We start from the raw sequence: 24,903 nt of genomic DNA, 5'->3' as shown, positions 1-24,903 counted from the left end.
GTGTGTTTATTTATTTTATAAATATACATGTATATATAGGTGTATGTGTCTAAATATAATAAAACATAATATTATAAATTATATATATTTACATGTGTATGAGAAAGAAAGAGAGAGAAAGAGTATGTGTGTGTGGACGTGCATATGTGTGTGTGTGTGTGTGTGTGTGTGAGAGAGAGAGAGAGAGAGAGAGAGAGAGAGAGAGAGTTTCTATACTATGTGGGAGAGTATGTGTATGAGAAGAGAGAGAGTGTGTATGAGTGAGTGAGAGAAAGAGAGAGAAATAGACAAACAAAGAGAGAGAGATAGAGGCATAGAAGTCTATGTGTGAGAGTGTGTATGGTGGGAGAAGAGTGTGTTTGCATTAGTGCATGTGTGGGTGTGTACATGTGTGTGTGTGTGTGTGTGTGTGAGAGAGAGAGAGAGAGAGAGAGAGAGGATGTGTGTGTGTGTGTGTGTGTGTGAGAGAGAGAGAGAGAGAGAGAGAGAGAGGATGTGTGTGTGTGTGTGTGTGTGTGTGTGAGAGAGAGAGAGAGAGAGAGAGAGATAACATCTGAAACTTAATTAATTAAAATTATATTTATGTGTATAAATTTATTTATATATGTGTATGTGTGTGTGAGAGAGTGTGTATGCATGCGTGTGCATGCATACACACACACACGTTAGTATGTGTGAGAGAGAGAGTTTCTATGTGTGAGAGAGTGTGTGTGAGAAGAGGTAGTATGTGTGGGGAAAGAGAGTGTGCATTTACATTAGTGCATGTTTGGGTGTGTACATGTGTTTGTGTGAGAGAGAGAGAGACAGAGAGAGTGCATGCATGTGCATGTATATATGTGTGTTTGAGAAAGAGTGACATAAAGAGGAAGTGAGATGGGGATAGGCCTAGGAAGGGAGAGAGTGAGAGAGATAGGGTAAAGATAGAGAAAGAGGGGGAGAGATAGAGAGAGAATAAAAGTAGATTTTAATAAAATATAAATTAAATTAATATATATATATATATATATGTATGTATGTATGTATGTATGTATTTGTGTATACATCTGTGTCTGTGTGCACATGTATAAATAAAAGTTATATATGTATATGTGTATACATGTGTGTGTGTTTATAAAAGATATATATATGTGTGTGTATACATGTGTGCATGTTTTTATTTACATTTATACATATATATGTATATGTTTATATATAGATATACGTATACACACACACATACACGCACGTATGCATACACACACACATATACACATACATACATACATACATATATACACATATACATATATATGTGTTTGTGTGTGTGTATGTATAATATATCTATCTATATCTATACCTATACTGTCTATTACGCACAAGTTTTTGGGAGGGGAGGGGACATAACCAAGTTTTCATGGTCCTTAAATCGTATATCATGGGTACATAGGAAATTAGACCACATAGGAAATTAGACTTGTATTTCATGGGTACACAAGAAACTAAAACGCGTGGGCCAAGGACCGAACTATGTAGGGAATAGGGATAAGCAAGGCCCTTACCTAGCTATGTAGGCATGGGTTTCCAAGCCGAGATAGCCTCTGCTGTCCGGCCCTTCCAACCCAACAACATCCATCGATTGGAATCATCCAGGTCGATATTGAAATCCTTGTGATAATGGTTCTTCACATGGAACTTGGATCTGGACATGACGGTGGGGCTGATGGGCAACTGCTCGAAGCCAGCTCTCTGGATGCGAGCCTGCCACTGCTTGTAGGTCTCGGGCCTGTCCACCCTCTCCACACCCTCGCAAGCCACGACGTTGAGAATGAGGCGGTACAGCCAGTCCCTCTCCACAATCGTCCTCTCGGGGCTGTCGTCCCACGTTGTGTCCAGCATGTCGAACGTGCTGGAGAAAGAGTAAAGGGCCTCTCGGAAGCGAGATACGAAGAAAGGCGTGTTGTATCCTGCACTCAACACGGCCGTAACGAGAAGGTTGGGATTGAGACTGCGCATCCTGCTAAGCAGCTTCTGGCGGGGGCTAGAAGCAACCACACTCTCGTCTAGGAGATGGTGGAGCCTGTTGATGCAGTTCACCACCAGCACCTCGCCTTGCCGGGGGTGGAGCGAGGGCAGCTCCGCCTCCTCCCACTTGCCCGTAGCTATGGCGTGGTATTGGAAGGGTACCTTGTAGGTCCTGGCGTACTCCGCCAAGCGCTGGCCGATGTCCTGCACTCTCTGGGCCGGATTGAGCCCGGGCTGAGGGATTTCAATGCCCGTGATGACCAGCAAAGGGGGCCCCCCTTTGCGGTCTGCCAGCGCATTGATCAAGTAGGGCCATTGCAGGCCGTAGAAAATACCGTAGTCCACAATGTGGAGGCGGGATGCCCCCTCTGCAGCCTTGAGGATGCTCTGGTTGGCGAAGTAGTGCGAGATCATGACGTAAGGGCACACCTCGTATGCCAGCTTGAAGGCCTTGAGCAGTTTGGCCACCGATGGCATGTTGTTGGATGCGGCCGTGTACAGGCGGCCGCCCATGCCGCTCATGCGGGCCACCAACGCCTCGCTGAAGTAGTGAACCACGCGATGCAGCCCGCTTGCATTCGGAGAAGCGCCGTGCTGGCGGAGCTCTTGCAGAACATCTTTGGCCTTCCTTGCGTCTCCCGCCGCAACAGCCTGAGCGACGCTCATGAGCAGCTCTTTCGAATCCACCAGCCCCAGCGCTCCATTCCCTGCATGGCTATTGCTTTTCCCTTTGTCTTTGTAGCTTTTCACTGCTGGAGACTTTTTCTTGCTTGAATTCGAGCCACCATTTATGCTGCCCTTAATGTCTTTTGCTGAGCTTCTGGCCGACATTTCTCCAACATAGAGATTTGCATAATCTTCTTCTACGTGCAAATCTTTGTTTTTCACAAAAGAGAGATCACCGTCCACAGAGCTAGCAAGAGATCGGTCATATGCAATAGGCTGAACACGGCCCTCGCCCTGTTGCTGCCCTCTCCTGGTACTATGAGAAGTACGGCCAGCGGCAGCAGTATCTTCTTCCAAAGCAAAGCTTGTATTGTACGGCTGCACCCAATTGGACACCCTCAAATTATCCAATCCCGTCACTGGGATACCCTTCATCTGTAAGAGGTGCTGCTGTAGCCCTTCTGTCTTGGCAGTATCTAAGTAGGAGGGATTTGCTTCCGCTTTGATCTCCTGCCGGAAGCTACTCTGTACATGTGAGCTCGTACTACTGGCTGGAAGGGGCGTGGAAGGGTTTGAGTTCAGAACCTGATCGATCCAACTGTACTCATCATCCCCTGCCAGAAGCTCGTTGTGGTTGTAAGCATGGCGCGGCTAGGAGGAATAGCTGGCTCTGAGATCCTCACTAGAATCCACACATACGTCGGGCGAATGCTCACCCATGATTTCGTAGAAGCCGTTCACGATGGCCTGGTAGGTAATACAGTCCTGCTGCATACACATGCGGTCCTCCAACCCCTCGTCCATGAGCATTTCATTGATGTATTCAAGGACAGGCCGGTCCATGAGCACATCCTCTTCAAAAGCGGCGATGCTGGAATCGCCCATGTCATCCTCCACACTGCTCTTGTTCAGGACAGGCGCTGTGTCTAGTGGTGGAGGAAGGGAAGGTTGGAGGGTAAAAACAGCGAACTGAGATGAGGACACGTGTGCTCATCACTGCTGATCATGGATTCTTCATCCCCACGGAACTTCAGTTCAAACCTTAAAAGTTGAACCTTCAGGAATTCTCTATTACAATGATTGTTGATGGACTGGTCACCCTTCAAGATTCAAGATGACGGTTTTAGTAGCTTTAGTAGAAACACGTGCGTGGCCTGCAGTCACCTTTCAAGATGATGGTTTTAGTAGAAACAAGTAGGTGACCAAGTCCTTTGCTACGTATAAAGTTTTTTTTTTTAATGCATATGTCCAAGTCTGGTTGAAGAACGAGACTTTTAGGATTACCCAAAGTCTAGAATTGCTTGCTTTTAGGATCGATATCAACTTTCTTATATTGGTATAGTTTTAATATATATTTTTATTTAATATCCTTACTTATTATATGTTTACATACTGTTATTCACCCTGAAATTTGCTATAATTCTCACATTGGCCTCCCAAAACTAATGGCTCCCTAAATTGTGGAAAACGTTTGCAAGAAAGTAGAAGAAATACACAATAAAAGATACATGATAAAGCATCTTAAATTGGCATTACAATACTCTCAATTTGTCATCTTAGTTTGAGTCTTGACAATAAAAAGGCCATGCACACCAAATTGACAATTTTTTTGAAACAAAAACATAATAATCACTCCTTTAAATCGTTTTAGGAGTCTGCTATGGGTGCTTTTGTGACTCGTTTTAGACTCACACCTTGAGCATATGAAGATACATTTCTCTCTAAAGCGGTCTTTAGTGCGAATATGGGTAGGGTCGAGGGTTCAACATTCAAGCCGTAACATTAGTCAAGTAGAAAAAAAAAGTATATTCTCTATTCATCATAAATGTGTAGCATGGTAAAGCTAGGAATCATCCAATTACGATTTGAATATCTGAAACCATAACAATGAGATACGCACTGAAGATGCTTTAGAGAGAAACGTGTCTTCACATACTCAAGGTATGAGTCCAAAAGAGACCATAATTCTTGCACTTACAAAGCACCCGTAGTTGACTCCTGAAATGATTAAAGGAGTCATTGTCATGTTTTTATTTCAAGTAGATTGTCAATTTGGTGTGCATGGCCTTTGTATTGTTAAGACTCAAACTAAGATGACAAATTGAGAGTATTGTAATACCAATTTAAGATGCTTTATCACGTTGTGAGGAGAATCCTAGTGATGCTTGCAAGAGGGATTAGATCCCCAGTAAGAAGCCCATGGTAGGTATAAATATGAAAAAGAGTAGCTATAGGTAGCCCTTAGATCCTTATGGTCTCGTGTTTGATAGAGTAGATGATTAAGTTGCATGTATAGAGTGTTGAAAATAAACTGTAGTTGATGGTGTTCATGATGATGACGCATGTTCATCTGCATCTGACATCCACATGGAATTTGTCCACATGGTAGCATATGTTTGTTGGGAGTTCAAGTTTGAGAGCAGATGGCTGTAAATAGTCATAACATGTCTATGATGTAGGGATGATGGGAAATAAGTGAACGGATGTATGATGGTGGCAAGAATGACTCATGCTGGTCATGTGCATAGGATGAGGCATCAGTATTTACATCCCATGTTTATATATAAGTGGCAGTCCACTTAGCACATGGAGAGAGGACACCACTAGTCAGGGAAGATAAAAATGCTGGTAGTTGAGAATAGAAGCAGGGTATGGGCTAATTTGGCATGCAAGGTGCACATCAGCAGGGGCTAGAGGAAGAAATGTCAAATTTTACACTCAGAGGAGAGAGAGAATTGGGGTGTTGAATGAACATGGATCTGGGCACGCAAAAGGGGACATGGAATTGAATGGTTAGAGAAGTTGAATTGAAGAGGAAGCATTAATATTAGAAGATGTGATTGGAAATTGTAGAGGTATTTGGACAATTTAGGTATGTGGGATTCAGAATCGGAGTAGAGGTGGATGTACAGATTAAGGCCCAAGTGAATGGGGAAGCCAGAGCATCTGGAGCACATACTCTGTTAGAATTTGATTCTTTCCAAGACCTTCTGTTGGTGATTGGAGTTGATGTCAGTTGTGGACTAGCTATTACTACTTGCTGCGGAGCTCATCAAAGAGGACTTCATCTTCTTCAGTTTGTTCATGCAATTCATCCTTTAAAGCGTAAAGTTTCCATCACTTTTTTGTCTTGCTGTTGTGAGCTCCATTAAGAGGGGATTGCTGTAAGTTTGTATATAATAGAATGTTGTGTAGGTGTCCCAAGTACTTTGTATCTAATGATTCAATGTTTGGGACAATAGACCATTGTCTGTGAATTCTAAGTCTTGAGTTTGAGTGTATGTTGAATAGCCAATTTCTATATTTTTGGTTTGATGTCAGCACAACTGAGTGGGCTTGAGTGATTGTCAGAAATTGAATAGAGATGGCTATCTTGGATTGAGTCTACTGTTTGTACAAATCATTTGAGAGGAGAGAAGTCATGAATAAATAGCATAGAGAACAAATAACGATTGCCTTTACTGGACTATTGTCTGGAGGGGGATCAACTGGAGAAAATTTTGGTGTCAAGATGACTATGAAGTAGCTCAGAATTCTAGACCTGAATTGAGATATTGTACTAAATCAGAAGTTATTCAACTTGGGAACCATTAGCCTAGGTTGTTTTGAAGCTACAGGGGGGAATGGAATTACAGGTTTTGGGAGATCAAGCAAGGGTGATTCTATGGACCAGACACCTCTAAAGATTAGCTCTAAATGTTTAGGGTTTTATTTTATGTTTTAAATTGAAGTAACCTATTAGATACAAGGGACAGATTATTCTAGATTGTGGAGGAGAGCCAATTTGGGTTGTATCTGAGGCTGAGAGGACTAGCAAGCAAGACATATTTGAGTTTGAATAGTAAGATTAATGTATAGTGAAAAGGTGGCCAAAGTGTGGGCTGTCATCATAGGGCTTTTTTGGGGTTTAAAGAGGTTGAAAGTCCATATTGATCCAGAGAAATAGTGGAGTGCAAGGAACTACATACATCTCTCCAAAGAGGTAACAACAGTTGGTTTAGGTTTTTTTTTTAAATTCATAAGGATTTGGGTTGATAGGTACTTTTGGAGCATATGGTTTGTGAGCCCCAATTTCGTGTATCTATATATCACACTTGTATGGTGTCTGATGGTGTTATAGAGGCCATCAGACACCACACTTGTGTAGCGGCCATCACCCAGATCCCTCACATGTTTTTGTGCCCCCACTAAGGAACTGGAGAGCTCTTGTTAAGGGCTTTGATCTACAGCTTGGAACCACTTGGTGATCAACTCAAGACCATGGTAGGTATTGGATATGAAGTGTTTAGAGGGAAAAGGTATGAGGATGTCAACCAATTTCTTAGGAGGATTTAACTTACAGCTTTGAGTAGCAACAAGGATGATGATGCATACAAACTGAGGATGGTTAGTTTACTTTTGGAAGGACCAGCTAGGGAATGGTATGAGGATGTTGTTATAGATGCTAAAAAAGGGAATTGGGATAGGTTAAAAGAGGCATTGAGAAGGAAATATGGGAAGGTGGATAGTCTTGAAGACCTATGGAAAGGGTCCCATCAAGTTGTACCAAGGAGAGGATGAAGAGATGCTAGTATGACTCGGATGTTATTACAGATGCTGAAAAAGGGGGTTGGGACAGGTTAAAAGAGGCATTAAGGACGAAATATGGGAAGGCAGATAGTCTCAAAGACCTATGGAGAGATCTCAGCAAGTTGTACCAAGGAGAGGATGAAGAGATGCATACAAGATGAGGATGGTTAGTTTACTTTTGGAAGGACCAGTTAGAGAATGGTATGAGGAAGTTGTTACAAATACTGAAAAGGGGATTGGGACAAGTTAAAAGAGGCATTGAGGATGAAATATGGGAAGGAAGATAGTCTTGAAGACCTTTGGAGGGAGCTCAGAAAGTTGTACCAAGGAGAGGATGAAGAGATGCCAGCCTTTCTGGGCAGATTTGAGGCTAGTTGGAGAAGGATACTTAGAGCCTTGGGAGAGAACCAAGCACCACCTAAATTCTTGAAAAAGGATAGGTTTATTGGTATGCTACATGGGAGTATCAAGGAGAAAGTAGAGTTGAAGGACCGTGACACATTTGTTGAAGATGTAAGGATAATAACTCAGCAATGGAGAAAGAAGATGAGGAAGCTAGAGCTAGCAAGGAAGGAAAGAGAAGAAGGTATGCAGATCAAATAGGAGTATGTACAGCATGGTCATGTAGTGGATCCTCTATGTATTTACATGCATTTGAGAAGGGGAAAACTTTCCAGTGGAAGCTCCAAGGATGATGGAATCAAATAGGACTCAATATGGATTGCATAAGGAGATCCAGAGACTTACTAAGAAAATTGGCAATCTAAACCTTGATGTCTAGGGGTATTTAGAATCAAGTGAGAAGGCCACAAGGAGAGAGGCACCAAGAAATAGATTGGAACAGGCACAATGTTTCAATTATGGAGAGAGAGGACACATAGCACCATCCTGTCTTTAGTGTAGAACATGTGGGATATACCCAGTGATTCAGAGACAAGAAAGGGATAGACCTGGAGACCACAAAAATAGGGGAAATGGGAATCAGTTACCAGTACAGGGTCATGCTCAGGTTTCCTTGGGCAATGTGAGAATTTTGGAAGTTGTTCTAGAGGAGATAGATAGGGTCGATGTGATGGCCAAGAGAAGGACAAGGATACAAAGGTCAAAGTTTGAAATAGCAGATAGGGAAGAAAGAGTCAAGAAAAGATTAGAGAAAGGGAAAGCTCCTATGGATTAGGGGGAATCTAACAAACAGGGAAAGGCAAAGTCTAGGAGAAGGAAGATTGGGATGGGAGATTTTTAGGTGGGGCAAGGCCAGGCACCATACAACTTGTTGTTGGCAGATGTAAAGCACAAAAAGGCTGACATTACCTATGGACAATTGCTATAGCTAAATTCTAGTGTGAGAAGACAATGGCATAATCTTGCTAGCACAAGAAGGGTGAATATTAGAGTACCTAAGCAAGTGTGATTCAGATGAGTAAGGAGCCAGATGTATTGCCTAAGTAGATGTCTGAAACCATGGTAGAAATATAAGCAAGGTTTACATTATGGTGGAGCTCAGGTGTGTGTGATTACTAAGGAAGCAGTTCATGCCCTAGAGTTTGAGGTTACTGGGATATCCATGTGTAGTGTGAATATGGCTAATAGTGCCACGGTGAAGTGTTTGGGGGTTATAAAGGATTTTAGAACTGAATGTTCTTGGTTAGAAGGTGAGGATAGATATGCATGTCATGCTAGGTGAGGTTGGGGCATAGCCAATAATCTTTGGAAGGCCATGGTTAATAGCAATGAAATCAAGGCAAGATTGGTATAAGGGATGCATAGACCTATTTGTTGATAAGACAAAGGATAAGAGGATCATGTATGGCTTGAAAATAGGGAAGATTATGGAGCTTGGAGAAGATCAGCCACGCGTAGGTATTATCGATTGGGGGTTACTGCTGAGAGTGCCCAAAAAACGGATGTCTCTCAATTTTATATTTGAAGCAGACAAGAATCCTGAGAAGGTGGCACAGGCAGTCTCCTACGCAGATAGAGAGCGAAATAAACGGTCGTGGATAGCCCCGAAAATTTATGATCCGTTTTTGGCAGATGCATACACTCCTGCATCTGATGTTTTTGCTTTAGGGTATTTATTACAAATTTTATATGACTTTTGGCAGAAAGTACAAGAGTTGTGGATGGACAATAGTTCCTACGACAAAGTTACCATGGATACTATTATTTATAGAGTCAAAAAATGGATGTGTCTACCTAATCGCGATGAGCGAAAATCTGTTTTGCAAGTAGTGGAATTTTTTAGATCACTAAATACTGACCCAACGAGGGCACAACGTCCTCTTGTAGAGCTATTGGTGTCATTCACCCCAATTTTGTAATTTAACAGTATCAGGAGATATAGTTTCAAGAATGGCTCTTTGTTTGTCTCTCTTCAAAATTTAACAGTATCAGGAGATATAGTTTCAAGAATGGCTCTTTGTTTGTCTCTCTTCAAAATTTGATATGTGCGCACTGTTTGAAATATTTTCTCATTGACTCTTTGCAATATCTCTCTCCTCTTGTGGTGTTTAAGTTTATGTTTTCTCTTCAAAATTTGATGTGCACACATTGTTTGAAATATTCTTTGAGTCAAGTGGATATTTCTCATTGAGTCTTTGCAATTCATATCTCATCTCGTGGTGTTAAACTTTAAGTTTTTGAGGGTAATGGTCAATTTATCTTACGTTGATCTTTATAGTTCATTAAAATCCTAAAGTCATTTACGTTCATGTAGATATGGCAGAAGCACAAGCAAACGAGCATCAAGAGTTAGCCAAGAAGGCATATGAGCGAATGAAGGCCCTTGCACATGGACTGACAGCCCGCGAAGCTAGGAGAACAGCATGCAGGTTGTCAAAATGGACAAATCCTACTTATGCCCAATGGAAAGACATAAATAAACGCGTCATTGTGTAGTGTCCCAATAAATCAAGGTATTTATACAGTGTTCAGCATGGCTAGCGAATATAAACCACCAGGACCTTTAGATGTAACTCCTAGTGCAATTCGCAATTTATTTCAAGATGAAAACTAAGAAAGACATAAATCCTACTTTTGTATTGATAATTTCTCCAAATACAATCATTTGTACAAGTATTTTTTATGAAATTAATGAAATGGCTTCTTCCTCTATGTCAGTATCTTGCTCCAAAATTCTTTCACCGTTTACCCTCTCGTCTGCTAAATTAAGCTCATCTAAGTCAATGTCCAAATTGTATTCTATCTCAAGGCTAGTGCACGATGTACGTCCAACATCAAAGTTCTCATCTACTACATCATCACAATCGTACATCCATCTGGGCATATCTTCTTCATACTCTTCGCTTTCAATGTCTCACAAGATCTTTTCATTGCAATACATGTAAACAAGTTTATCTGCTCGATCTGCAAGAAGTCAATTGCGAATAGTACTGTGAATATATTTGTACATGCTCCAGTTTCTTTCTGAGCCTGAGTTTGAAGAGCACTGACTTAGAACCTTCATCTCGCAAGGTTGCACAATAAAGCATAGTGCTCACCACCATTCATCATCCACCACTTCCATGCAGGCTGCTCTTTAGCCATTTGTTGAACAAGGGAGTTGGAAAATAAACCCTCTTTCAATCGAAATGAGTTCATCTCCTTTATGCACTTTACACGATCATCAACATTATTATAAAAAGTGTTTACCACTTTATAAAAATCTTGAACCACCTCAACGTTGGACATTAAATCCATATTCCAGTATTCAGGATCTAGCATGTAAGCAGCACTGTGTAGTGGTGAATGCGCTCCAATCCATCTAGCATGGAAGTACTTCAATAGGACTTTTCTTTGGAGAATGGTACACACCATTGCTTTTCCACCACTGAATGCTCTAATTTCTCAGGACACTCCAAACTCCGCTGGATAGTCCACCATTGCATCCATGCTTTCCCGAGATTAGGCACTCTTTGATCAAGACTTCGTACGGCATACATAACAGGCATCATTACATGGTATGCATCCATCACACTATTCCACCAACTTCTTCTCGTAAGCGCTGCCTTCAAGACTTTGATTTTCTCTTTTACTTTTTCAGGTTGAGTGCTCTCCTAGTCATGAAATGTCATGCCTGTAAATGTTTCGCAAACTGCATCTTTATTTCGAAGAAGAGACTCAAAAGTGTAAAAGTGAGTGCAAAACCTAGTCTCCGCTAGAAGCTTTAACATAACTGACATGCGAGGTCAAAAAATATCTAACACTCTCTGTCTCTTAAGCATGAATCTCACAAGCTGGGCAGTGTCGACGATTGAGGCAAACCATTTGGTGTCATCACTTTTATACCAATCTTTTAATACAAGATTCAAACTATGAGTATTACAGCCTACCGAAAAAACATGTGGATAGTGTCGCTTTAGGATTTTGGATGCATTCTTGCAATTCTTTGCATTGTCCATGACGATTTGGACTACATTTTTGGCACCCACTTCCTCTATCACAGAGCCAATGACTTGAGCAATGTAAGCCCCAATTTTGATTGAACCACCAGAATCCACGGCACGGATGAAAGTCTCACCTCTAGGTGAAATAACCATTATATTAATTAATAGTTTTCTTTGTACATTGGACCATCCATCACTTACTATACTACATCCAAAAAGCTCTATATTGCTAAGAATTATTCTTTGTACACGTTCTTTTACTTGCGCATAACATTTCTCTAATAGATCATTTCGCATAGCATGGTACGTAGGCGGTGAAAACTGAAAAGATGCAGGGGGGAAGAGAGCTTGAGCTCTTGCAAGCACACATACACACTCACAAAACCCTAATAGAGAACACACAAAGTGAGAGGCTGAAAATCTTCTTCTTCTTCACTCAACACTCAACACACCATATACAAGAATAAGAGTACACATAATATAAAAGGTACTCAACCAAATACATACGCGGGTTCTCTATAGTGTGAACCCGACTAAATGAGCTGGCGCTATAACTATGCCAGTCTCTAGAATGGCTGTCACACAGCCTGTCATCCCACTGGCCGCATATCACCCAAGATCTCACCAACCATGCCAGTGGTGTAAGTGTGGGGCCTATCCCCCAGGCGGGTCATCAGTGTCCACCGCCTCACTAGACGAGCTCCATATCTCAACACTCCCCCTCGAGCTCAACTCCATCTCATGTACACCAAGCGAAGCCCTGAATCTGCAAAGCTTCTCTGTACCCAATGCTTTGGTAAAGATGTCAGCTACCTGATCCTCTGTGGTGTTGACATAAACAAGGTCAAGGTCTCCTGCCAAGACCTTCTCTCTGACAAAGTGGTAGTGGACCTCTATATGCTTCGTATGAGCATGAAATACTGGGTTCCTAGCCAACTGTATACTGCTAATATTGTCACAAAAAATGACAACTTGTCTATCCACTGATAGACCCAAATCTGTAAGTAGCTTTCTCAACCAAGCTACCTCACATGCTGCAACTGTATACTGCTAATGTTGTCACAAAAAATGACAACTTGTCTATCCAGTGATAGACCCAAATCTGCAAGTAGCTTTCTCAACCAAGCCCTGAATCTGTGGAGCTTCTCTGTACCCAATGCTTTGGTGAAGATGTCAGCTACCTAATCCTCTGTGCTGACATAAACAAGGTCAAGGTCTCCTGCCAAGACCTTCTCTCTGACAAAGTGGTAGTGGACCTCTATATGCTTCGTACGAGCATGAGATACTGGGTTCCTGGCCAACTGTATATTGCTAATGTTGTCACAAAAAATGACAACTTGTCTATCCACTGATAGACCCAAATCTTCAAGTAGCTTTCTCAACCAAGCTACCTCACATGCTGCCATAGCAGCTCTTCTGTACTCGGCCTCTGTGTACTGGATAGAGCAACCGTAGGTTGCTTCTTGCTACTCCAAGTCACATCAGCACTCCCCAAAGAAAACATGAATCCAGTGGTAGATCTTCTATCTGAGAGACTACCAGCCCAATCAGCATTTGTGTACCCATGTACACATATCTCTGTCCCAGTCTCATAGAATAGTCCACAATGCAAAGTAGACTTCACATACCTCAGTATGCGTCTCACTGCATCCAAATGCGGTTTCCGTGGAACCTGCATAAACTGACTCACCAACCCAACAGCATAGCTCAAATCTGGTCTGGTGATCGTCATGTAGATCAAACTTCCTACTATGCGCCTGTACATAGTAGGATCCTCCAAGATCTCTCCTGAATCTACACTCAACTTGCCATTCTGATCCAATGGCACAGAAATAGGCTTACAGCCTGTCATACCATACTTGGACAACATGTCCAAGCCATACTGTCTCTGCAATAATCCAATACCATGTGGTGACCTAATCACCTCAATGCCTAAGAAATATCTGAGCTCCCCCAGATCCTTCATCTCGAACTTCTGTCTAAGCAAGATCTTTAAATCAAAGATCTCTGCATCATGGTCCCTCGTAATGATCAAGTCATCTACATAGATGACAACAAGCACAACTCCTCTATCACCATATCTCACATACAACGAGAAATCTGCATTGGCTACATGAAAGCCAATAGTGACAAGATATTCAGAAATCTTGTCAGACCATGCTCTTGGTGCTTGCTTTAAGCCATACAAGGCTTTCTTCAACCTGCAAACATGCTCGGGGTGACCCACATCCTCATAACCAGGTGGCTGCAACATATACACCTCTTCTTGCAAATCCCCATGCAAGAATGCATTCTTTACATCCATCTAATGTAAAGACCATTGCTTTGACGCAGCCACTGCTATCACAACTCTCACCGTTGCCATCTTGGCAACTGGGCTTAAAGTTTCTTCATAATCAATCCCATATGTCTTTGGCTACCAATCTAGCCTTGTACCTGTTTATGGTTCCATCACTGTTATGTTTAACTTTGTACACCCACTTGCATCCAATGGCTTTCTTGCCTTCAGGCAATTGCACTAAATCCCAAGTTTCATTTCCATATAGTACATCCATCTCCTCATCCATAGCTTTCTCCCAACACACATTTCCAACAGCCTCATCAATGCATGTGGGCTCTACAACCTGCACAACCTTTGCCATATATGCATAGTGATGTGCCACATAACCATCATAAGTAAATCTCTGCACAGGGTTCTTCACTCTCCCTGATCTTCGCAGCTTTTCATTCATGGCTTCCATAGCTTTCTTTACACCAGGTGTTCTCATAGCTGGGATCCCAAGCTCCTCATCAAGGCTCATATCTGAGCCACTAGACTCTCCATCAACATGAGAATGCCTTGCAGAAATGTCAGGCATACCAAGGGGCTCAACCACTTTCTCTTTTCCTTTACGTGATGTACTAATCACATTTGCAGGACTGGTATTATGACGCAGCCTGCACTCCATGGTCTATCAATAGACCCACTAGATGAGGACTCTCCTGGTCCACTCAAAGACTGTGATTGATTGCTGACCTGCATTCTGTGCAACCACACTTCCACTCACATCAGCCCCAATAGCTTCTTTTTCAGCAGCATACCAGCTACTCATCTCATCAAAGACAACATCCCTGCTTACCCTCAACTCACGTGTAGCAGGGTTATAACACCTGTATCCCTTTTGCTCAAGGGAGTATCCAATAAACACACATTTTTCAGCTTTTGGATCCAGCTTAGTTCTCAGCTCATCTGGCACATGCACATATGCAATGCATCCAAAGACTTTCAGATGAGACAAATCTGGTTTTCTGCCAGTAAACCTCTCCTCTGGAGTTACATCATGTATGGCTGCAGTTAGAGTCCTGTTCATGATGTATACTGTTGTAGAAATAGCCTCAGCCCAATAGCAATGCGGCATATTCTTCTCTTCCATCAATGCTCGCGCAATCTCAGCAATGTGCTTGTTTTTCCGCTCAGCAACTCCATTTTGCTACGGAGTGTATCTGCATGTAAACTGTCTCCAAATACCGTTCTTCTTCAAAAATTCAGAGAACTCATTGGAGAAGTACTCTCCCCCTCCATCTGACCTTAGGCACTTTACATATTTCCCTGTTTGCTTTTCAACCAAAACTCTGAAATTTTGAAAGTGAGTGAACACCTCACTCTTCTCCTTCATGAAATATACCCACACTTTCCTTGTGTGGTCATCAATGAAAGTCACATAATACCTACAGCCTCCCATAGATATGGTCTTCGTAGGACCCCATACATCTGAATGCATAACATCTAGTGCATTTTTGCTCACATATCTATTACGTGGAAACACATGCTTTGTTTGCTTCCCAAATTGGCATGCTTCAGATATTTTCTGCATACCTTCCACTTTAAATTTTGGCAGCCCTGCCACAATTCCTTTTGTCTGCATAGACTTCAATCTATGCACATTGACATGTCCAATCCTTTTATGCTAAATGTCTGTGTCTGTAACAATTCTTGAACCATTTGCAAACATCACAGCACTCATTTCAGGCATGTCTACATTCAATGTAAACATTCTGCCCACTCTGTTGCCTTTTGCAACCAACCTGCACTTGTCTTTAAAGTCTTCAACATAACAACCATCAAGGTTAAACCAAACCTGCAAACCCTGCTCAATCATCTGGCCAACTGAAACTAGATTCTTTGTTATGTTTGGAACGTGAAGTACATCTGCAAGGTACTTCACTTTGCCATCCTGCATAGACAATGGCACATCTCCAACATGGGCAATCGGATGAGCAGTGTCATCCCCTGTTTCCACAAAACCTGGTCTTTCCGGGTTTTTCATCTCCTTGAACCACTCCCCATGACTTGTCATGTGGTTCGAAGCACCTGAATCCACATACCATACATCATCTTTTTGTGCTGCATCAACATTTTCAGACATGGCATTCACGACATGCTGCATAACAAACAACCTTTCATTATCCTCATTATTTCTGCTTGAGGATGCATAGTTGTTTTGCTGCACTTTTTTCATTTTGCATGTTAGCCTGCTTCTTATAACATTCTACCTGCACATGTCTAGGCTTACCACAATAATAGCATTCACGTGCATCATTATATTGCCTTTGCCAATTTCCATGGCCTCTTTGACTCCCCCTACCTTTGAATTTGCCTCTTCCACCTGCGTGTTGTTGTTGTTGTTGATTCTAGGACTGTTGTTGTTGCTGCTCTGCTGGCCATAATTTTGATTACCTGTTCGGCCACCTCCTTAACCGCGTCCACGGCCTCCTCTACCTCATCCTCTTCCTGAACTCGTGTAGAAGGCCTGTTGCTCTGAACTGTTTTTGCTTTGTGAAGACTGTTGGTCTTCACCCAAGCTCTTCTCTTCGATAATCAGCATAGACACCAAATCTGTAAAGTTGGGAATGTTTTCTCGAGTCTGAATGGACATCTTGAACGCCTTGTATTATGGCCCGAGTCCACGTAGACAGACTTCCACCTTGTCATCATCATCTACTAACACACCAATAGATGCAAGGGATTCCACAATACCCTTTATCTTCAGCGCATAGTCATTCACAGACATGCTCTTTTTCTCCACAGTATAAAGTTCATTCTTCAACTGTATCTTACATGCCTTGGTATTTGTTTCATACAACTTTACCAAGGTGTCCCACGCCTCCTTGGGGGACTTGGCATCCTGAATGTGCCCAATCATGGTGTTCTGTATACTAATGGAGAGCCAATACATAACCTTCCTAGCTCCTTGGTTCCAGTCTTTAAACTCTTTCACATCTGCAGAGCAGTCGGATTTATATCCGGTATCTCCGGTACCTCTTCATGCTCACCTTCTATGTAGTCCCAATAGCCTTTTCCCATCAGGAAATTCGTCAACCTGAACCTCCAAGCATGGAAGCTATTCTTATCAAGCTTCTCAGCCACAATCTGGGTTATCCCATCATTTGACATCTTGCCAAACACACAATTTTACCAGAAACAGCACTCTGGTTTTTCTGCACAAATTGCTGTATTTTCTGCAGCGGTACTGTAGTACTCTCAAATGTCACAACCAGTGACTTCAATGTGCATACATACACCCAATGGCAACTGTAGACCTCTTTGCAGCACCCACAGTGTCCACACAGTCAATCTGTCTTCCTGCAGTTCTGAAAACAGAGTTCTACAGAGAATCGATGACTTACCCGCAGTGCTGGAAATCGTCTGCTTTCTTAAAAACGGAGGTCCAGACGCGCCCGAAACGTGTTTTCGGCCCATAAATTATTGTCCGATAGGTCCGGTAGGATAGTATAGTTGCCCTATAGCTTTACTCCCGCGAAGAAAGCTCCTCAATCAGAGATCGTTGCCAGTGCCTCCCGTAGAGCTCCCGACAAGGGTGTAGTCACCAACACAAATAGGGAAGAGTAGTTGAAGCTCTTACCCTCGTACCGCTTCCTGTGGTTCTCTTGCTTGCAGCTCAGCCCTTAGCACGAACCAAGCTCTGATACCATGAAAAGATGCAGGGGGGAAGAGAGCTTGAGCTCTTGCAAGCACACACACACACTCACAAAACCCTACTAGAGAACACACAAAGTGAAAGGCTGAAAATCTTCTTCTTCTTCACTCAACACTCAAAACACCATATACAAGAATAAGAGTATACATAATATGAAAGGTACTCAACCAAATACATACACGGGTTCTCTATAGTGTGAACCCGATTAAATGAGCTGGCGCTATAACTATGCCAGTCTCTCTAGAATGGCTGTCACACAGCCTGCCATCCCACTGGCCGCATATCACACCCAAGATCTCACCAACCATGACAATGGTGTAAGTGTGGGGCCTATCCCCCAGGTGGGTCATCAATGTCCACTGCCTCACTAGACGAGCTCGATATCTCAACAAAAACCCTGGTCCAAACTCACCAATTTTCTTCCATGCTCTCTTGCAATGCTCACTATCCACCATCATCATAGCACTCCTAGAAAAGTAAATCGCTTCAGCAAGGGTGAGTTGTGCATCATCAAGCCGACCTTGACGTAGGCTTTCTTGCAATGAAGTTTGACGCATGGGTATATTTCCTACGTCAAAGTTCCGCTTGCAGGAAGATGCACTGGGTAGATTACTTTCTGGTTGCACATTGACGTTCAAAGTACAAGCAGGCGATGTAGCCGGAGTTTGATGATTAGAACAACAGTGTTCTTGCTGCCTTGATACATTAACGGTAGGAGTGTAATGTTTTCTTGAATCTTTCTTTTGAATTTCTTCTCTTATGCGTTTGGCCACTGCAGGTGCAGAGCTTGTCTACTCTAAACTATATCAAGTATCAAGAACCAATACAAGCCCCCATTAGGAAAAAAGGGAGCTCATTTTGGGGCCTTTTACAGTTTGGAAAAATAAGCTCTCAACCAATCAACAGAGGGCCAACGTAACGTTGGAAATTCACAAAAATAAGAGAAATTAGATAAAAGAAACAATATTTTATGTAGGTACAAGCGTGCTACATTAATGTGGAGATTGGTTTTTTATTCTCACAAGATCTTTGGACATGAAGATAGAATCTAGTCTGACATTTTCTCTGACAAGGGCCTTCCACCTTCCTTTGAACTTTGAAATGTTGTGCTACCTTTCCTTCGAAAGGTCTACCATTCTACACCACTGCCTCATGTGCAGCAGCCTCTTCTTTTCCAAAACTGATCCTGTTTGGCTTAGAGTAAGATGTTTCTTGTCAACTGTCTGTCTGCCCACTTTCTCTTTCTTGAAACTTCACTTTGTTATCTTGTTTACATTACTTTGCTGTGGTTACAGATTCACAAGGTCTCCATGGTGAATAAAAACTATGGCCATTCTTGTGGAAGACGCTCTGTGGATGATAATGCTATGAAGGCAGAATTATACCACACATCCTTACCTCGTCGACTTGCTTGTTCTATTTCTTCGGTAGAGAATTCAAGTACAGTTAAAACGGAAGGAAGTTGGGAAAGGTTTAGTGTTTTGAAAGGAGCATGGGTGCTCATGCAACCTAGCAAAATAAAGAGACCCCAGACAAAAAACATTTTCTTGGCATCATGGAAGGGAAGAGTACGAGATTTTAAAATCACCAGAGGGAAGATATCGGTGAAAGAAGTTTTGATTCAGCATTTGTACATGCATAAAGAACTTGTCTTGCGAGACTATCCAAATGATCTTTCGCAACACAGGCCTAATTGTATATTTTTCTATTGTGGTTTTGTTCTTTATGAGGTGTATGGATTTTTAAGATAAAGCTTTCTTTCTTTTGCTTATTGACATTCTTGTGTTATTTTATTTCAGATTTATACCCTTCATCGTATGAGACATGGCAAAACATCGATTGTATTCTGGGATTTATAGATGTTTTGCATGGATCGATAGGAGAACAACAATACCAAGGTCGATGTGCAACAGAGCTAGCTCAATCCGGTATATTTTTTACTGATCATTTTTATCAGTTGTTGCTGGACAATGCAAACACACATGGTGTGTTAAGAAAACAAGACCTTCCGGCATGGAATTCAGTGGATTGGCCTCTCCCACATTTTAGTGTTACAGAGGCATATAGAGCCAAGCTTTTCAAAGAAGTACAGAAAGCTCTGAGGCCTAATATTGCCACAAGAATAATAAAAATTTCTTTATGCATGCCTCTCACAGTTTTTGTAGACTTGTTTAATACCTTTCCAATGAAGGTTTCAAAAACAATGTTCACAGTTAAAGCAACAAGTCTGGCATGCATGCCACAATTTTTGGATAAAGGTTGGGATAAGAAGACATGTAGTTCAGTGTTTTGTGAGGTTGTCCAACCTTCTATGCAACTGAAGTACATGGTTATATCACAAAATTTTATTTTTTCTTTTTATTATAAGCGCAGTTGAATGCTAGGTACAAAACTAGTCCCAATGGATCAAGATGAAGATTCTTTTGGTGCAGAAAATAAACTTCTTGATATTGATGTTGTTGAGAATGGTGATGTGCTAGTCAATATCTCATTAAGACAATGTTGCTCCCTAGCTCAATTGCGCAATGACATTTTGTTTGAGACAGAAGGTTCTATTTCAAAGGACTTTTTATTTATCTACAACAATAAGAAGGTATACCATCTGACTTATCCTAGTCTCATTAAGCACTGCTATTAGTTTACTTTACCCTATTGTTTCATATTGCTTTTTTGCAGGTGCTCAAAAGAAGAGAGAGTTCAATAAAATACAAAGACATTGAAAATTTAAAAATTGAGATAATACAGACTCCATAAACAAAGGTATTATATTCAATAAAGTAAAATTCTGTACAGAAGTGTTTAATTATATATGTAGAACATATTCTTGACAACCATTTTCTATTTATCTACAGGCTGATCTAGAGGTTGCTCTACATGGTCCAAGCTCACCGTATCATCTTTATTTGGAGAATCTATTTTCTGCTGCTCCATCGTGTCGTGTACAGTCTCTTGGTGCTGCTCCATTGTCTCCTCTACTGCCCCTGGAGCATGTGTTTGCTGCTGCTCCATCATCTTCTCAATAACATCAGCAGTAGCACAGCAGGTCCTTGTTCTTGTGGCTTCTCCTCATCAGCACTAGGTCCTTGTTCGTGTGGCACCACATCAGCATCATCTGTGTCATCAAGGTGTATGACACCTTCTCGGACTTTAGAGCTCTCACCCAACTTGACAGTAGCTGGTATAATAGGTTTGGGGGAGGCATACTTCAAAAACTTCCAAATTGTATCAGCTCTGAAACTATATACATAGTTCGAGCTGAAGCTATCTTCTCTCATCTGTAATGAGATATGATGATTTAGAATACTTTGTACCAATATCAAATTTTTTGAAGCTAAATGAAAATTATTTTTTCTTACAAGCTCTGGCTGTCCTATCTCAAAATAGCTTGAAAGTATATATTTGGCACTAATCAGCACTCTCCAGTCGTCGCCGGTAGCTACTTGAATCATCTTGTTGTGGTGTTTGGATAGTTGAAAAGATATGTTAGAAACTGTTAATATCTGAACAAAACAAAATTATTCAATAAGTTCAAAGGCATAGCATGAAATAGACATCAGTAGAGGGAACGACTTTCTACCTCTAAATCTATTGGCTCTATTGAATCCAAAAGATTGACATTAGGAGGACAGTGATCCAATGCATCTAGAAGCCTTCTAATACAACTGCAATACATATAATTCAGTTAGTGTGCATTAAATCAAAATAATAAAGTTTAAAGTTAAAAATAGCACATAAACCACTTACAATTTCAGCTCTCTGTGTGTGTTTCTAAGAGTTGAATAAAAAGCATTACTTCTGCTGGATGTCAATAGAAGCAAAGCTCCATTGGTCACTGCATAAGGAAAAAAGGATTAAGAAATTAAAGGCTACAAGTGTTCTCAATCTTGAAGAAAAATCCCAAAAGAAGCAGTCACCCACATACTTGTTATGGTATGGAAGTAGCAAAATATCGACAACATCAAAATCACAGTGTCTGAACCAATTGGAAATATCCATGGGAGTTTCCTTTGGATCTCTTAACTTGAAGGAAATGGCAGGATCAATAATAGGAACTGTATGCTGTACAGCATGGTTCAGCCAGCTTCTCATCATGCTACATTGGACCAAACAATAATTAGGGTAGGGTGTAAAGGAGGAGGTACAATAAGGATTGTTTTGCAAACAAATGTAAAATAAAAGGCACTTACTAGAGCATTGCAAGAATGATAGTATCTGAGCAATACTCATTCTTATGAGCCAATGCTGCCAAGCATGGTTTTGTCAAGTCAAAATTATTCTCTGAAGTTTCATCTTCAATATGGACAACTATGTTAGGGCCCAGCTCCTGCAACCTTCTCTCTATCTGCAGCTCCATCTGTACAATCTCCACATCTATAGCAGATTTGGATTCTTTTATTTGTTGCTTCAGTGACTCTTCATAAGCAGATTTCCCTCTAGTGCTCTTTGAGTGGGTTACTTCAACAACCTTCACCTTATCTACCTTCAATTTTCTTGTAGGTGGAATTAATAATATGTCTCTCATTTTATGTCCTGCCATTCCACAAGATGGACCAGCTTGTCATACCTCCATCTCACTCTGGACAAAGTGTTGAAGTCTTTGGCCATCAGAGTTACCCTCTGAGCATGGGCTGCTACCAACATTGCATCTTCAAAGTATTTCTCCAAGTAATCCTCTGCCATTTCCTGTAAGGAAAGAATGGCAGTCTTGTTCCACCTGAAACCAAGGTGCCAACTATCACATATTTCTCTCACTAGTCTCTGAAAAGGTGCCTTGGGGATTGCAAAGCCTATAGCTTTTTGTTGCTTCCTAATCTCCTTTAGCACACCTGCAGAATGTTTTAATCTCTTGGACTTTTGCTGGAGCAAGCTCATTGGCTTCCCCTTCCTGCCATGTGCAACTCTTCCCTTTGGAGGCACACTAGATTCCTTGATACCTGCCCCAGCTGCTGCTGCTGCAAGCCCTGGCCCCTTGCCAGTCCTCCTTGCAGTTGACTTGGTTCTTGCCATCACTCTGAAAAGCTGCATACAAAGCAATGGAAAAAGATTACAGCCATGGAGAACATGGAATGATACAAGAAGGCAATGACAAGGTGGAATGAGCAATATTTATAAATTTGTAACAAAATGCGATTATGATAATTTGAAATTCCTAACAGCTCACCCTCGCGTTTTCCTGCAAATACTTGAAACAACATGCTATTACATTCCTACAGTGAATTCTCTGTCTTTACAACTACAAACAATATGGATTGAGTTTATGCAAGGAGTATACAGCCTTGAATAGCCTAGAAAGACACAAAATCACAATGATAGGGGTGGATGAAGCAACAGTTTTAAATTTGCAACAAAATGCGATTTGGGCTGTTTGAGATTCCTAAAGCCTCCTCCTCGCGTTTTACTGCAAATTCTTGAGGCATCATACTGGAGCATGCCTTCAGTCATTTCAGTGTGTTTCCAGCTTGGTGCAAGATGGACTGAGTCTATAGAAGGCAAGAAGTGATCAAGCTCTCACTCAACAAGCCCAATTCAAAAGTCTTCCTGCTTGTTTTTGCAGTGGAAAAAGCTAAGGAATGCATATAATATTTATCATAATATCTAAGCTACATCATATCACTCAGTATCTTATCCTAATATACTATTAAACAAGAAGAAAAGGATATAGAGTGTCTTACTGACCTAGAAGCTATCTGTAGGTGTGGTGTGCTGGTGATGAGTACCCTGTGCTGGGGATGAACTTGTGCTGGGGATGATCCTGCAGAGGCCCTTACTATTTGTTTCAAAGAGGCTAAAAATTTCCAAGAGCCAGATGAAGCTGCCTTCTAGCTCACACAGGAAGCTATCACTCTCAGCACTTCACAAGTGAAAGGTTAAAGAAGAGGCTGGACTGGAGGGGAGAGGAATAAATCTTTGGAAAGATGAACTTCTTGTTACTGATGAAAATGAGAAGATATGGTCTTGTTACTTCAAATCAAATCCTTTATCTTGTGTTTAAATGTTTTGTAGTTGTGTATTATTGTCTCACTCCAATCTTTTGATATGTGGTAGCTACAAATTGACGATGACACATTCCTCCAAAGAACAAGTGGAAGCAGGCCGGCTGGGTTTGGCAAAATGTCAAGCCTAGCTCATTATATTCATGATCTAGGCAGTGCTAAGATCTTGATTTACCATAGGCAGTTGAGCAACAATGGAGAAGCCATTGTTTACTTCTTTAAATGTTTGTCTAGGGTTTTAGGTGGACATGATCTTCCATGGCAAAAGGAAAAGATCATTTTAATAGAGAGGTTGTCCGCCATAGATATATTTGGGGATTATGTGAATAAGCAGGCCTCTAGGGCCTCTAACTTTTTTGTCTTACACTTCTTATGCATTAGCATGTGGTGTTAAGGAGCCCAAATGTCTAGAGGGCTATAGAAAACACAAGCTCATAAGGTTTCGAGAGCCACCCATGATTGCATCAGGCCACCCAATCCAAGAAGAAGAACACGTGGAGATAGCTGAAGACAAGGATACCCCTCCCAGACAAGCAACAGAGGCAAGCATTGATAAAAAGACAGTCGACATCAAGCTAACAAGGAAGAAAAAGAGTCCAATCAAGTTCAAAAAGAGAGTTCCGACTGGCAGGCCCTGGGAGTAATAGGATTTAGTCATCAAATATAGCACAAACATTATGTTGAAGTTGAACTGATTTGTACAAACTCTTTGATCCTCATCAGTTCCTTGTCCGTACGGACGATCAGTACCCTTTTGCATTTGTCCCATCACCGTACGACACTTCAGTACTCTTCCCACACTCAGTAGCTTCTAAAAGCGTTTGACACTCAGTACCTTATTGGTAAGGATCAATAGTGTGTCTAGCATAATTAAGTAGTATTGATTGAATTTTTTGTGTGTAGCTCATGGATGTATTGATGCTTGTTAATATAGATCACATGTTTCACAAAAAAAATACTTTTGATGGAGTCTCAAAACATATAGGCATAACACCAAGAGTCACTTGTTCCACGGAATAAAAATCTATTGATTGAGTTTGAAAACATGTGGACATAACACCAATAAGTTACAAATTGCTATTCATGTTTACTTGTCCATTTATGGTTTCTAAATATCTTCGAATCCCTCCATTGTCTATGTCTCTCTGCTGCCATCCAAAGTTTATCTTCGTCTTTGCTTTTGGGGTAGAATAAAAGCAAGCTTGACTTTGGAACTAGCAACTTTTCTTTTAGCATGCAGCCTCTATAGAATGCCTCGGTAAAACCATTGGAAGAATTCCTTCAGACTATTTGCCTTTTGACTCCCTCCAT

At 41.4% G+C, this 24,903-nt stretch overlaps 1 pseudogene; it reads right to left on the bottom strand.

Annotated features, from left to right (window-relative positions):
- Positions 1-1,440: 1,440 nt before the first annotated feature.
- LOC147607260 (scarecrow-like protein 14 pseudogene) lies at positions 1,441-3,656 on the bottom strand (annotated as a pseudogene).
- Between the last annotated feature and the right edge of the window lie 21,247 nt (positions 3,657-24,903).

Source organism: Cibotium barometz, chromosome 55, assembly GCF_041138505.1.
Source record: "Cibotium barometz isolate CiBa-2024 chromosome 55, ASM4113850v1, whole genome shotgun sequence".
NCBI classification, from domain to species: Eukaryota; Viridiplantae; Streptophyta; class Polypodiopsida; order Cyatheales; family Cibotiaceae; genus Cibotium; species Cibotium barometz.
Note: the sequence above shows the minus strand (reverse complement) of the source record. Positions and strands in the feature narration are given on the sequence as shown.